The 16,464-nt window shown below is 41.8% G+C and overlaps 1 protein-coding gene across 1 annotated transcript in view; it reads right to left on the reverse strand.

Annotated features, from left to right (window-relative positions):
* The window catches only part of GNA12 (G protein subunit alpha 12), a 203,386-nt gene that overhangs the window by 97,278 nt on the left and 89,644 nt on the right, over window positions 1–16,464 (reverse strand). The window lies entirely within an intron of this gene.

A 16,464-nucleotide genomic window follows, 5' to 3' on the forward strand; every position in this document is an offset into this window, starting at 1 on the left:
TTGTGTGAAAAAAAAATACATCCGACCAGCAGTATCAGCAAATACATTACAAAGCCTTCACACTTCACATAATCGTCATGGCTGTAAATTTATTCTATCCCATCCAGATATAATCTCTATTTTTTAGTGAAAACAACAAAAAAACTATTGAAATTAATAAGCCATGTAATTCTTACTGAGTCTGAAGAGAGAGTGAGTAACTGGCTAGCACAGTTAAGGAGGATTGTTACTGATGACCTAAGACTTGGAAGAACACATTATTGGAATGTTTGCTTTTTATTAATACTTATGCATATACTTTGACATAACAGATTTTCACATGCTCCAATATTAAATAAACAAAAATACAAAAAACCTGCATGTAAAACATTTTGAATATTATTCTATATGAATTATAATTAGCATGCCAAAAGACAACATATTTTCAAAACGTTAATGTTGCAAAAAATATAAGTTCCTGTTTTAAATTTTTTCGAGATTTGAATGCAGCGGCTGTGGAGACATTACTCTAATTCAAGAGTACTACATCAACGATTCACAAAACAGCTACAGAAATAAGATTGTTTCCCAATTACAGATGATAAACATAGTAGACTAAATCGAATATTTTTACGTAGTGGCTGGGACATTTTTTGTTTACATAAAGATACAACCTCATAGCTAGAATTCAAGTTACAATTACATTAGTGTTACATAACATGCATGCAAGTTATGTAACTGGAGGGATGGGAGTTTCAAGCGATCAAGGAGTGTAACAATGCAAACGGGTGTGTCATTAGAGGAGTGGTCAAAGACATGCAATCAAAATTTTGTGGACATCCACAAAGAAGTAGAGTTTAGGAGCATTCAAAACAATTTTGTTGCTCTTCTTACACTCAAGCAAACACCCAAATGAAGGTGGGGAATGTAAGATTAAATAGGGGCTGAAATTCACCAATTAATATTGCAAAAAAAAAAAGTGTAAGATTGTGTGACATGTATTGGAAAGGTTTTAAGTACCACAAAACAAACAGAAATATAATTAAACTTGCAATCTAACAGTACTTTATATAAAACTAATGTAATGCATAATATATATATACACACATCTTAGGGTCACAGTCATAGGTTCAAGACATGTTTGTGTAAAATACCATGATTTTCAAAGGCATTTAAACGATATGCATATTGTGCCAGAGTAGAAATGACACCCCGGCAAGGCAATTAATCACTCACTTACTATGAGTATGTTAATTTTTTTTCGAAAATCCTTGTGAATTTTTTTTCTTAAAAACCTCGTTTGTAAATGAATCACGGCTGACTTGCCACATAATTTGCTTCCTGTTAATCTTGTTTTGACCATTCTCACTTTCCCTACTGTTGCCCTCAATTTTCCATTCACATCCAAACATTGAGGGATCTGCTCTTCTCCCTGTTTCAGTACTCTCCTCTATTAATCCTCCTCACACCAACGCTCATGCAGTTTCTCTTTCTCTTCAAGCCCACGTGCTCTTCTATCTGTGTGGTCGCTCTGATACCAAACACAAACGAGGGGACGTAGCCACAGAACAGGAACTCCTAATTTCCACACTGAACCGTGATATCACTGATCCAATTTTTTTGTATAATTTTTTTTGACTTAATAAAAAACTTGCTGATAAACTCCTGTTCGTAAAATCAACTAGTTTAACTGGTAACCAAACCTATCATGAGACACACATTGCTGTCCAATGTAAGGTGTTCCTAAATCATTCCTTTATTACCCTAGCTAAAGCACCCACAGGCATCACATAACCATAATGCAGTATATTTATATCTTCATACTGCAACATGAAGAAGGTAAATAAAAACCAAAAATTCATTGTCTGCCTGGAAAATAAGTATAAAAGGAATGCTTAATAACACTACAAATTATTCTCATATGTAGTCAGGAAGCAAAAATTAGTAAAATTAAACTGCAAAGGCTAAAAAAAAAAAAAAAAAAAAAAAGAAGAAAACACCAACTGGTATCACAGAAACCCGTCCTGGCATCACCAGGCATCAGCACCAGACAGAGGAAGCGTTTCCTTGTTGTCTCAAATCCACTGGGAGTAAACATCCAAAGTTCTTTAATGCCATTTAAAAACCCAAAGCAACCTCATTCGAGCCAGCGAATCCTTCCCAACTGTAGCGGTATGATTTGAACCGGAGACCCATTTGCATGACAGAGCGAGCAACCGTGCACAAGGTTCAGCTTTATATATATATATATATATATATATATATATATATATATATATATATACAGGATCCACAACGTTCTTGTGCCAAAAATATGTCACATTTATAATCAAGTTCAGAATGATTATGCCCTGAATGATTACTAGGACTGTGTATGTGCGTAAATGGGAGGCTGTGTCAGTGAATCTCATAATTCCACCTCTTCTCCCTTATGGATAAAGTAAGTTCTATATACTCAGTATATATTGCATCTGAAACTGCCTGCACCATATTTAGATATGGCTGTATTGCACTGTCAGAAGTTCATACCCACCAAAACAGAATTCCTGCTATTTGCCAACAGCAACAATTAGACAAAATATGGTTCAAAGCTGTAAACCTGGACACACTGGAACCCCAACTCAAACACAAATCAAAGTTTCTCTGGTTCACCCCTGATGCTCCCTCTCCCTTAAACACATCATCAAGAAGGCCAGGTACAGAATCTTGCTACTGAAGAAAGTGAAAGCATTCATCCCAGAAAGAAATTTCAAAACCGCTGTTGAAGCCCTGAAACTCATCTTGAATGTAGTAACACCCTGTTCCTTGGCTTCCTAGTGTCCACTAGCCCACTTTAAAGAAATCCTACATGACTCGCAACATGTCGTGTCAAGGGGCTGAAGAACTATGACCACATCACCTTCACCCTGATGGACTTGGAGTGGCTCTCCTTGACAGGCCCACAACATTTTCAAAACCAGCTGCATCACCTACAAAGCCTTCAAGACTGCACCTTAACAATTCTGGTGGCTTTCTGCATGCCCACAGCCAGGACGCCATTAGGATGGAGATGCAACCTGCGCTACTGCCAGACCCAAATATCCCATACATGATATTGTCATCTAAGACACTTTAACAGCCTCATGTGTGTGCCCCTGAAAGTACGAGCACAGCAGGATAAACAAACACAATGATCACAGCTACGTAGAGGGAAAGTACTTTTTTGTGGAAGCACACAATGTCTGCCCAATCAAAACATACTCCTGGCTCCCAATGCTCCTCTCTAGTGATGATCACATCATTGTCTGGCAACTGCTGCACTGACAAGCCAGACCATAAAACAGAAGGAAAAAAAGAAGGCACAAGCCCTTCTCCAATGATTCACCTTGGATCTGGAACAACATCTCTGTATCCTTCACAATAAAAGGAATGAGTTGAAGACGTAGCACTCTAAAGAACACTACTTCACAATTAAGTAGCTGTCCATTTTCGCTCTCAAACCCCAGCTTTCCCTCCAAACACTCATTGACCGAATCCCTCCCTTGGGCTACGTACAGTACTATCCAATGCACCTTGGCTAGGCTTTTGCTACACAAACTGCAGATGCATAGATATCTATATATATATAGATAGATATAAGTTTGTGACATACTAGAATCGGACTCAACCCATACACTATATAAAATTTAGCGAACCCAATCAGGTCTTCCATTCTATAATGAAACCCCTTCAACCTTCCCTGGGGTTTTCGCTCATCTTTTCTAAGAGGCATTGTCTAATCTATGATTCAGTATATGCGTTTAAACAGTTTCTTTTTCCATTTACCGCGATGTACACAGTAATCAATTTTGCATATTTTCGAGCGCAACTTTGTAGTTTAGGTTTGCGGTCTAATCACACTGGGTGAAAAAGAGCTCCTGCCCCTCATAAGTAAAAGCATCAGTGAACAAATAAGCTGTGTCTCGGTTCACAGTGTTTGAAAGATAAAGTTTCTGAACTTTCAGACACTGCCCTTTGAGCGAACAGAACACGTCTGATTAGGAAAGCAGTCTGAGCCAAAATCCGGGCTTTAGCGAGTGGGCCAAATAGCTTTATTTTGTACAGCTTCACGCCCACGCACAAGCAACTGCAGCACGTTCAAGATGAAGCTTTTTTTAAATGCACGAAGTAAGTTTTCCTTTGCCTTCAAACATTTTTAAGCATAATTTATGTAAATAAGCTTTCAGCCAGCCCTCATATGCTGGACTGTAATTGTTTCTTTAACATTTTTCTTTCGTCTGCTACAGCATATGGCAATGGATTAGTCCAATTTAGCCAAAGGCTTGCTGTACTGTGAAAGCATTCTGCTCCTTCACAGAGAACATGTCAACACACAAAGTAGTTCCCTTAAATGCCAGGTACCATGATGGCAATATGCGTTACTTAAGTCCCAAAAATTAGGTTTGCTTTTCGCCAATTTTTTTTATTTTTGTATTTTAAGATTGAGGAGGACCTGGTAGCTAAAGACCATGGCAAAACAAAACCAGCATTGACAAGGCCAAATAACTGACGGGCAACACTAGAACTACTTGCTTTGCCAATGCTTGTTCATGGTGACATACTTCAGTCTGTCCAGCTGGATAGTTTCTTTATCTCTTTAAGCATCTGCCAGGATGAATTACAATCTCCACTTTCTGGGTTTGTTCGTAAACGTTAGAAATCAGCTTTGGGGGCCCGAATAATGTGTGTGTGTCCCCCCCCCCCCCCCCCCCCCCCCCATCAGCCCTCTGCCTCTTCCAAAGAGCATTTAGCATGGCAGCCTGTAATCCAAGGCATTCTTGTGGGTTGCCCTCTTTCACCTCTGGGGGACTCTGAAAACCACTCACCACAGCTGCCTATAATTTAGTACATTCCTGCGGGCTGCTAACCTCCTGAAAACCAACCAAGAACCAAAACCGTTGCCCTCTTTAGGATGACCGGCAATCATGCATGCACAGTTAGCTCGTGGTCCCTCGTTTCACTCCACTCATAAGCACAGCTTCATGATCGAGGCAATGAGAGATGTCCAGTCCACTACTCATCCCACATGACACCAACACACTTCCCACACCCTTCCAACTAGACACCAATGTGAATTAAATGTAAAGTGCATGCATTCTACCCCTCAATCCATCTTCCATCATCTACACACTTGAGTGGAGTGACTGAAGTGAGCATATGAGTACCACGCTGGTCAATCACACACAACTGCAAAAGCTCCCACTGCGGTGGAACACTCGTCCAACCAAGCACTCTGCCGTTGGACAGTGGGCTAACCGTACTCTAAATGCATTTCAGTAACACGTCAGGGGGAAGAAGAGCCACATAAATGCAATTAAAATGCAATGTAATAAAATGCTCCACTCTGGGTGGTTTGAAACCCAGCTTCTTAATGTGAATATCAAGGTGGTGTGGTGCATGGGCAATTCAAAATATTACTCCCAGTATTAGGCAGTTAAGTAGTCCTGCACACTATAGTCATTCTGTGTGTCCTACTTGCCAATTCAGATTGGCAAATATAAATATTTAACTTCTAGAAGGTCATGGAACTTCCTTTCAGGACTTGCAGAGCCACCTTTCAGAATTTCCTCTGTACTGCTTTCATGCAGATATTTCGCACATACAGACTTCCTCTCCCTCTTTCCTCACACCTCTGCCCCGTAGATCACAAAACAGAGCATTTGAAGTCACTGCTGTGGGCGTGCACATTTGCCTTCCTACACCTCATTGCCGTCCCTTATCCTGGAACAGCAAGTCCTCGCCGTACAAGTATCAATACATTCCTCGTGGCAGCAGTGGGACCGATGCCATTTGTAATTCCACTAAAGGTTAGCCGAAGAAGGCTTTAAAGAAACCTTATAACTTCACCTACAGAAAGCCTGCTCCTCACACCTGCACTATAACAAAGGTGTGCAACAGATACTTGTTGACTGGATACCCTATCACCTTATAAATAATTACAGTCTGTCACTGGCATTTAAAGTGTAGAAGACTTACCCTTCAAGATGGTAAAAAGCCACCTGGAATTGAAGGTCTATTTGCGAAACAAAGCATACAAACCCTATGGCTACACCTCCGACAGCCCTGCAAATTCTCATGTTTCGGAGGTTTTGCACATTTATGCAATTGTTCTATTACCAAAGATATTTATTGAAATATTATCACATATACAATTATACACTTTTTACTATGCCAACTGTTGCGCCAACTTTTTAAGGTACGTTTTTTACTGTGCTCCTGCCCAGATGCATAAAGGTGATTTTAGGCACAGCAGATTCACCACGACACAACTGAGTGATAAAGGAATTGTTGAAATACAGTCACAGAGCCAGAGTATGGACTGTCTCAGATGTAGCTGTGGGACTTTTCTTTTGCTGTCCTAAACACGTAAAGGTTAGGTGTGTGGTGTAATTGTAGCCACGAAGGTAAAGGAGCACTGAAAAGAATGGGATACCATTTAGTAGACCACCGTGGTTAGTTGCGCAACTCCAAACGACGCAGTAGCAGTATTTTAAAGGCAAAAACTGGGCCTACTGCTGTTGCCTTATGCAGATGCCAATTCCAAGTAGGGTTTAGCATTCCATGTCCTTCATATATTTGAAAGCCCTTGCAGACAGTTGCCGCCTAGTTGGGAATACCCTGTGCCCCGGCAGGGATGTTACGCTGCATGGGGTTACAGATAACATTCTGAGGAGTGGATTAGGCTTTTCACGGGACGATTTTACTCTTTACTTTTGAAAGCGTAAAAGGAAATCTCATTACAGAGGACACTATTTTTGAGAAGGTAAAACATTGCAAGTATACATTTTTTATATTAAACTCTGGTTATTTATTTTTGGTAATACTTGATTACTTTATAGATTGAAATTCACATGAATCCAGATACATTAATCAGGCAGCAACAGACTGGTCCCTCCTTGTGTTACAACACTGCTGATGTGAAATTATTACTAAATTAGTGCTGGTGGTTGTTTGTGTAGAGTACTGTATGTCAGCTGTTCTCCTTCTGTCTAGAGCATTAGTCCATTTATAGGGAGTAAAGCAGAGCAGTGTATTACTTTTCTGAAGGGCTGATGCTGCATATGCCAGAGTACCACAAGAAACCATTGGTGAGCCATCGCTGTAGCAAAGACAAAAAAAAATCACGTCTACCCCAGATGACCCAGTGATCTTGTCTTTGGTCTCAGGAGGACCATTATAGAGTTGGGAGCTAATGGAAAAATCTCCACATTTGTGGAGCAAACTCTAAGTCATCAGTAGGAGACTCTTCTGCAGTGGCAAATCCACTATACGATGTAGCTCTGGCACACAGTTAGTCTGGTGGATGTAATTCCAAGGGAATATACTCCACAGAAGAATCCCATTCAGGGAATTGATTATTTGTTCCATAAAGGGCTGGTGTGTCACGTATGACCAATTCGAAGTGCTGATAATGGTATGAACAACAGTACTAGGTGATTCAATATCACCGCCTCAGCTGGACATAGATCTAAAGTAGTGAGTGGTGACCTCAGCAGATGTTTCATCTCTGATCTTAAGGAGAAGCTACTCTTTGCGCAGTTTGTCCCACCTATGTGAAAGGTGGGGTATCTGCCTCATGTATTTGATGGTTGGGACGGCTTCTTTATTGCTTGTTTTTTTTTTTTAAAGATTTTTTGGAATGTTGCCAGGTTAAATTAATTTCTAGGATTTGGTAGCGGAGAGCACTAGAGCCGAGTTCTTTGACATGAATTGAGGTCTCACCGTGGTCTGTTGAATCAAATCCGGCCTGAAAGAGTGGGTGTGCAATGCTGAATCCCAGATTGGGATTGAAGTACAGCGCATAAATAAGGAATGCATATTTTTCAAGAACGTCTTTCACATTTAATGGATATTCTACTATCCTTCAAATGTCTATTCACTGTGCGCTCTGTAAATGTCCAGATAACAGTTCAATGAATGGCTAAGTGTGTGTGTATATATATATATATATTATTATTTTTTTAGAACGAACAAAGAAATACAATTTCTATTGTAACAGCTTCAATGGGCTCTGGAGAAGCTACTATTCCCAGATATGCACAAATCAATCTAAAAAAATATTCTATACTAAATAGTTTTATCATTTTTCAACAGATGTACACTATCCCTGTTTTCTGCTCCCCACATAAAAGTATTGAAATACTTAGCCAGGTTTGGTTAGTGTATAAGGCCGAACCAACACAGCGTGGCCACTATCGTACCTAACAAAGGTACCAAGAGAAAGACATTTGAAAGCTAGAATGAAGAAGTGAAAGGATCTGAAGTACATTTTCGTTTGCATCATCTGAAGTAAAATAAATCCAATACAAAAACAACCACCATTTTGAATGATTACTAAATTAGACTACAGCAGGTACAAATGCACATGAACATGAAAAGAAGTTTGCCAGGATGGCTATCTACAGATACTCTGGTAAAAAAAAAAATATGGCCAGAAAGGGACTTGCAATGTACGAATAAGGAAAAGTCTCAGATTATCTGAAGTATGTGGATCACAAGTGAATAAAACACACTGAAGGTCCGCCTTGTACCAGAGATTTGAAGTCTACAGTAAGGGCTTGCCACTGACGCTTGTAACGCATCTCAGTTAATCTCTTCAATATGGTGGCAAAGTGGTCACTTATTTTCAGTAAATTGGGGCTTACTGCTCCACCTGCTGTGCCCCCCACCCCCGTTCCCACGAAGGAATAAGCTTAATCTGTTCGTAACAAAGGCACTTAATTTATTCCATATATCTTTGTCAGACAGCATAATACACCTTCAAACACAATTCATATCGTATTACATTATGCATTAGTCGCTGTGAATTATTCAGCCAATGAAAAGAGCTTAAAAACTGTTTCATGCAGTTAGGAATCAGTTTACATTCCGGAGGCATCCACCTCTCAGAGACCTGTGCCATGCAGCTACGCACCACGCATACGTTCTGCCGTCACTGCTCTTGAATATTCTTTCCTGAATAATGCACCATTTAGTTGGCCATGAGTAACTCTTATCTACTTTTCTAGGCCTCAAGACGCAGGGATGTACACAATACAAACCATCGAATTGTTGAAATCTACGATTCACTACCTGATCTTTGCTAGTTACAAATTGCCCCGGTGGTGGTCCTGTTACTGTACCCTGCACTCTTCCGCCTGGAACCCGTCATCTGGCTTTTCTCCTGGGAGTCGTGCGCCTGACTTTCAGTGCTTTGATTCATCACGTACAAAATGCTGGGTGTCGTTCCACCATCCTGGGAGATCTCATGTAGTAAGTGCTGCACTGCGATCAACATCCTCGGGGGTGCAGAGTGCATGTACGAGGCTCATTATCCCAAGCACCGCATACCCAACACAGTACAGACCCTGTGCTTACACACAGGTGCAAGACTACAGTGTGCGGAAAATGTCACTCTAGTTTACGAGATTCAGGAGAACTATGGACTTTCATTCTTTGCTTCTTACGTCCTTCTGCTCACTGGACCATGTCATGCTCAAATACTCGTTTGACCTCCATCACACTTCTCTTGAGGTTCCACTTTGCTCTTTTATGCTTCATATAAATTCCCCAAGGCTACCCTGCTCTAACTCTACTACCGAAGTTACGTCACTATTGATAAGTCCACCACATGCCACCTGAATGACTGCCAAGGACATATAGCCTTATCAGCATCATGGCTGCCTTCATAGGCCTTAGTAAAGGCTCGCAATGTCCACAGCCAGTCCTCCTGAGAAATATTTGCACCTTTAAACAAACATCCATGACAAATTATGATTACACTGACAACAATAAAAACTTGACAATTCTACCCAATTATAAGACGTGGCCCTGAAATATAAAGACTTAGTAAAGAAGGGTGTAGCTTTTCAGGAAATATAAGGGAAGGTATTCGTTATGCTGCACTAGATTTACTCTCCTTAATGGGACATTAAAACTGTCAGACCTAGTTCTTTGAATTTTACATAGGGGCAATGTAGTGCTATATAGGACCTGTTAAACAACCACATGTTAAGATCACACAATTTCAATGGGAAGATGTTATTTACCCATGTTTTCTGTTTGATTTTGCACAAACTAGCCAGTAAATGAGTATCTATTTGTGATACGTTATGTTAAGTTTTGGAAAATGGTCCTCTCTGTAGGGTCACCCCCAAACTTCTTCCCTTCCTCCTCCTCTTTTTTCTGACCTCAGTTATGTTGGCTTTGGGACTCTGGGCACTTTACCACTGATAACCAGTGGTTAAGTGCATGTGCTCTCTCCATAAAACATGGTAACATTGGCTCACACCCAAAATGCAATTTTAATTTACTTGTAAGTCCCTAGTAAAGTGCACTAGATGTGCCCAGGGCCTGTAACGAAATGCTACTAGGAAGCCTGCAGCACTGATTGTGCCACCCACATAAGTAGCACCAGGTCTCAGGCCTGCCATTGCAAGGCCTGTGTGTGCAGTTTCACTGCCACTTCGACTTAGCATTTAAAACTACTTGCCAAGCCTTAATCTTCCCTTTATTACTAGTATGTCACCCCTAAAGTAGGTACCCCATAGGACAGGGTGCTATGTAAGTAAGGCTTGACATAAACCTGTAAGTTTTACATCTCCTGGTAGCGAAAAACTCCCAAAGTCGTTTTCACTGGAGTGAAACCTGCTCCTCTCTTAGGCCAGCTTTGGAAATTCCCTTACATACGTTTTAGTGGTAATTTCTGATCTGATAGGAGTGGAATTGTAATGTTTGGTATGGTTGGAATGGTAGAGAGAAATCCTGCTTACTGGTGGAGTTGGTTTTAACATTACTATAGTAGAAATGCCACTTTTAGAAAGTAGGCATTTCTCTGCACTTACTGCTTTCTGTGCCTTTCAGCCGGTCTCCCATCCACGTCCGGTCTGTGCTGGTTGATAGCTCACCTTGTGCATTTCACCCAGACATCCATAAACACAGGACACTCAGCTGTTTCTGCATACTGAGGGGTCTTACTGGGTAGGAAGGGTGATTGGGCTCTCTCACTTCAAAGGCTAGTGGCCTGACCTCACACAAAGGACGAATAACCCCCTCACCCCACACAGATATCCTGGCAGACAAGACTGGTTTGAAAGGGGATCTGGTGCTCTTCAAACCACTCTTTGAAGTCACCTCCATTCCAAAGGTACATTTGGGTGTGTATATATTGAGTCTGTGACCCCCCTCAGATCAGTCACTTCTGGACCTACAACGCTGTCAGAGGGACTGCTGTGCAGCTTGAAAGATTCATCTGAACTGCTTTTCTGGAAGGACTGCCCTCCTGCTTGTTGCCCTGCTGCACCCAGACTCTGTTGGAAGGACTTGGTCTTCCCTCATAAGTGATCTCCAAGGGCTTAGGCTGAGCTTGCCTCCTGTTGAGAAGTCTCAGGACCATCAAAGACCTTACCAGAGGGAGAAAATCCACTGTGTCGGAAAACTGATGCAACACATGCAAAACTTGACGCATCACCTGCAGAATCAACACCGTGATGTCTCACGGCCAAAAAAAACAACCCCCCCCCCCCCAAAAAAAACCAAAAGGCGCTGCAGCAACTCCCGAATCAACACATTTCATCATTGCAGTGCATTTTGGATTTTACACACATCATCCCTGGGCGTCAAAATATCCCCGTAAAGCATTATGGAGCCAAGGCTGGGCACACTGAAATCGAAGTATCACCGTGCCTGTAAGGAAAGAATCTACACATCACCTCCGATGCGCAGGAAAACAACAATGCTTTACTTTCATGCGCATCACCTCCTCTGTGACCTTCCAGAGTGCGTTTTTTTTTTTTTTCACATATTCCAGGTACTGTGTTAAAAAGATAAAACCACTGATTCTTATGGATTAAGACACATCTAAACCTTTAAAAAGTGATATATTGACTGTATATATTGGACTCTTGTTGTTTTGGTCTTATTTTATTCAGATACATATTATGTAATTTCCTAAAGTGCCATGGAGTAATTTTTGTGGTGTTTTCACTGTTACTGTACAAGCTATTGCACAAATTCTTTACACATTGTCTTTTAAAGTAAGCCTGCCAGCTCTGTGCCAAGCTAACGGATGGTGAGCACAGGATAATTTAGGTTGTGTTGGGACATACTCAGACTAGGATTGTGGTCCTTATTTGGATAGGGTGCATACCCTCTGCCAACTAGAGACCAAATTTCTAACATTAAGGCTAGGTTTTGACCTCTTAGTGCTTTTTTCTATAGTTTTTTAAAAATATAGTACAAACTCGACCCAAACGTATTGGATCGCTTTACATGAGCACCATTTAACTAACACAAGGTCACATGCACTCTTTATAGCTATGGGGAGATGAAGTGTTTTGTTCAGAATCGCAGAGTGGTGATCCAATGCAGAGCCTCAAAACTGGTTCCCCAGTACCACAGTCTGCAGCTCTGGACGTAATGCTACATCCTAAGCAGAGGGTGGAAGGCAGGGAAAAGCCACATGAAATCTCTGATCATTATGGGCCCAAAATTCCAAGAGAACCTTGAGCTCTGCCGCAGCCAGGCTTCAGCATTCAGTGACTCGCACACCTCGGTTTAGGCCAACTGGTCTGTAATTGTGCAATTCACATTTTGCTTCCACCCACATCAGCATGCTGCACGAGGGAAACGAGTCAGCCTTTCTCAGCTGCTGGCAACCTTCATGGTGAGTGAAGCATTCCGCCCTTTCTCTCGGAGCACATCCTGACAGAAAGCAGTTCCTTCGAGTGCCAGGGAATACTGTGGAAATATGTGTTTTTTGATACAAAAATGTTTTTAAGCTTGCCTTATTGCAGGTGTTGCACGTTTGTTTATTTTCTTCCTTCCCTTTCAGCATCTTTCGCAAAGTTCTTTGGATTGCTGAGTTAGGAAAGCCAAGTGCATTTCTTGTTTTTATTGAGTCAATCTGCTCAGGCTTCTTCAGTACACTCCCTTTTGTACAACACTGCACTTCATTTTCACTGTCGAAGATGAAGAGCCAGGTTTTCAATTTCTTGAGGGACTCCATTAAAGACGTGGCTGTCCTAATGTGCTGGGTGAGATAGCGCCAGGATTTGGCTGCAAGGAAGAGTACGTCCTGCCTCCTGTTGTGCTTTTATGGATAAAGGTGGGTGAGAGGGAGGGGGCGAGCGAGACTGAGACCAAGCAGAGGTTTCTAGTTGGTTGGTGAAAGTGCAGTATGAGGTTGAAACAGGTGGCGCCCAGGGTGTGTAACACCACGTAGGTGTGAGTATCTTGAACTGCCATTTTTTCTGAATGGGGAGCCATTGAAGTTGTTGGAGCAGAGGTCGCTGTCTGTGTAGCGAGGAAGGCTGAGAACGATTCTCAAACTGTCCCAACACGCACCAGACAAAGAAACCTAGGGGAGAGGATGTGGCGTAAGGGCCAGAACTGCAGACTTTGGAGCTGGGGGAACATGGTTCGAGCCTCGGCACCGGCTCAACATCCTGTGATTCTGGGCAAGTCACTTAATCTCCCCCTTGCTACCAAAAAAACAAACTTGTTCTTGTGTAATGTCACCAGTGCTCCGGCAAAGAGCTGCTAAGTATCCAGGTCGCACTAACTGAACTCTATTGGAGGTGAGGCAAAAGAAAAATAGTGCGTCACATTAAGTTACATGGCTGATCGTGCAATAATCCATGTAAAAGGGTCAGTCTCCAAGGTGGTAACAAAACATCCTCAAAGAAGAGCAAACCAAGCATTTACCAATGCCATCAAGAGATTTTTGAAAGGCACGCCAAGGAACAAATGACAGTGGTGGGCGTGAGATGGGCATGGTTAAACCCCACAGAATACATGACATGTCGAGAAAAGCAGCGCTTGCGTGCTGCTATGCATGCACTGATGTCGTCTCATGCACTCGCTGTGGGTTCCACAAGCCTCTCGTGCTTTACTGCTTCTGCTCTCCATCCACAGCCCAATGAATGACATAACTCTGTTCCGAGATGCACACACTTACCAGTTCTAATTAGGTTCTTGCAGTCATCACAATTTCCTCTCCCAACCTAAGCACACTCTTAAAGTAAGAACACCACTGTCTCCATTTCCTGCCTAGGACAATGGCACACGTGATGGAGAACAGCCTGACACAAGGCGGGGTGCCTGGCAGGAAAGGGCCTTTTGGTAGTGAACAATGCATGTTACATGAAGGAGGCCTAGGGAGATGATGTTGAACAGTGAGCTTTTCCAGCTGTACTAATTTCATTCCCTATTTCCTCTGTTGCATGAATCATCCAGTGAGGTCAATTTGACTAACATGTCTAAGCATGAAAGGTACATAGACAGACCCCTAAATGCCTTATACATAAAATACAGCAAATTAAGAAAATTAAAGGATACACGTCCATAAATTCATTAAAGTATTAGGTGATTATCTGGACAGCTGTTTGGCTGTGTATCATGAAACAGCCTATTATGAGAAGTGGCTACCAAGTGTAAGTCCCAATAGGCACGCAATAAGACTCCAGCATCACATAAATGATCAAAAACTGGATCCGGCTTACCGATCTCCATCTCCACTGTGATCTAGTCGAAGCACTATGAACATGCGGAGAAGTACGCTGCTGCAGTCATTTATTATATACAGGTATGATCATGCAGCAAACGTAATTAACATAAGGGCTTCTCAGGAAAAGAGCATAGATGGATACTAATAGGCAGCAATCGAGGTTCAATAACCAGATGTTTTAGCAGAGTCAGTGGTATTGGGCAATGCGAGAGTAGAAGTTTAAAATGTGTGGTACACAGTGTCTCAAGGCAATAGCAGAGCTATTCGGGCATGTGTCTGTGGCGAACAGGGCTTTAAGGACAACTCTGGTCCCAACTGACTGCTGGATAGCACAATTATAGGACTAACAGTTGAAAACCCTATAAACTACAGGTAGGGTTAGTGGTGACCTATACATTCTCATTCTATGACCGTCCTGACCTGGTAGAAGGCAACTGACTGTAGGAGAACTTTTGCGACTGCTCTGCTTTTAAAGAGACAATGGGACGTTTTAGCGAGATCACTGATTTCCAGTTGAGAAAATCAAATATCCTGTTGTCTATAATGTTGCTCTAAATTGTCATAACTGAAATTCTGTGGCCGTTCCTTGCTATCCGCTACTCTACCTACTTTTCGTGTCTCCTTGGAATGCTGACTTGACTAGTTAACGATTCATTAAAATGTGAGATTGTACCAAGTTAGCAAAGAGTTCATCTATAAATTTCTTCACGTTCCCTTCCAGTCTCAGCCTTGGAAAATACAAAACCTCTTATATGTCTCTTACTCAATTGTCTAGCTTTTTCACACTAAACAGTGATAAAACTAGGCATACTTGGAGCTTTGAGTGAGCTTTGTAAATCATTAGTTATGGGCCACTTTGCCTTCTACTGACCTTTTTCAACTCCAAAATCTTTCCTACATCACCCTTCTAACATTATCTCTAGTCACTCGGTTACATTTTGAGTCACTTGCCTTTTTGTTCACTCGCTCCATCTTGTTGAAGGGGCTAACTACAATGGCTACAAAGGGCTGGCTCACTCTTTAACGGCTGCTCCAGTCCTGTTCTATGTTCTGGGTTGTGCTTCTCTAGTCTTATTTGTTATTCTATGCACTACAGGAGCATAGTGAAAAATAAAACAAACGTTTATGCCCCCGTTTTTAGGTCACGCGCGCAAGCGCTTCGACCTGTTGTAATCTGTGGGCTTTTAACCACGCCCATCACTATCACTCGTTCATGGGCTGGCCTTTGAAAAGTCCTCTGTTATCATTGGTAAATGCTTTACGTTTGTCGCTCCTTGGGGTGGTTTCGTTATCGCCTTGGACACCGACCCTGTTCCATGGATAATTGCACTTTTGCCGATTCGTTTGACTGTGAACAAACTTCTTTTTCCTTTGGAGTCTCTCCTTTGCGCTCATGTTCATGGCGGCTATGGCGCAACGAATCGGCTCACTTTTGTCAACTGTTTTACTTTTCATTTTCAATTTATGTGGCAAGAAACGCCCAGTTAGGAATTTAGAAACGCTAATAGCTCTAACTCGATAAACGCAGACCCACTGCATTGCAAATGCTTGTTCATAATCGTATTTCACTCTAAAGGACCTATATGCTGGTGTCACTTGTGTTCTCCTAGCCCACACCCCTCTGTTGAACTTGCCCTCATGTGCTTTATCCCAAACTACAAATTACTTTCTCGCGCACAGGTTCCTTCTTATTCTCCACACTGCTCTGTTGTCCATATTATAAACTTCTTCCACACCCCTGCTTGTTGCTTTCGACATTTTCCTCCATGATCGTTCCTCCCCCCACACGAGCAACCTCCTTGTTGCTTCCCTCCACCTACCTTGAAAGAAAGAAAAAAAAAAACACACACACAAAAAAAAAAAAACGCTCTAGCACTTTTTTTTTTTTTTTTTTAAATTTACAAATCTAACTTGGATGAGTAAATAAAAGCCTGTGCATTTTATAGGCGCCTGCACGCATAACCCAGACTTACAACATACAG

Source organism: Pleurodeles waltl, chromosome 10, assembly GCF_031143425.1.
Source record: "Pleurodeles waltl isolate 20211129_DDA chromosome 10, aPleWal1.hap1.20221129, whole genome shotgun sequence".
Lineage (NCBI taxonomy): Eukaryota > Metazoa > Chordata > Amphibia > Caudata > Salamandridae > Pleurodeles > Pleurodeles waltl.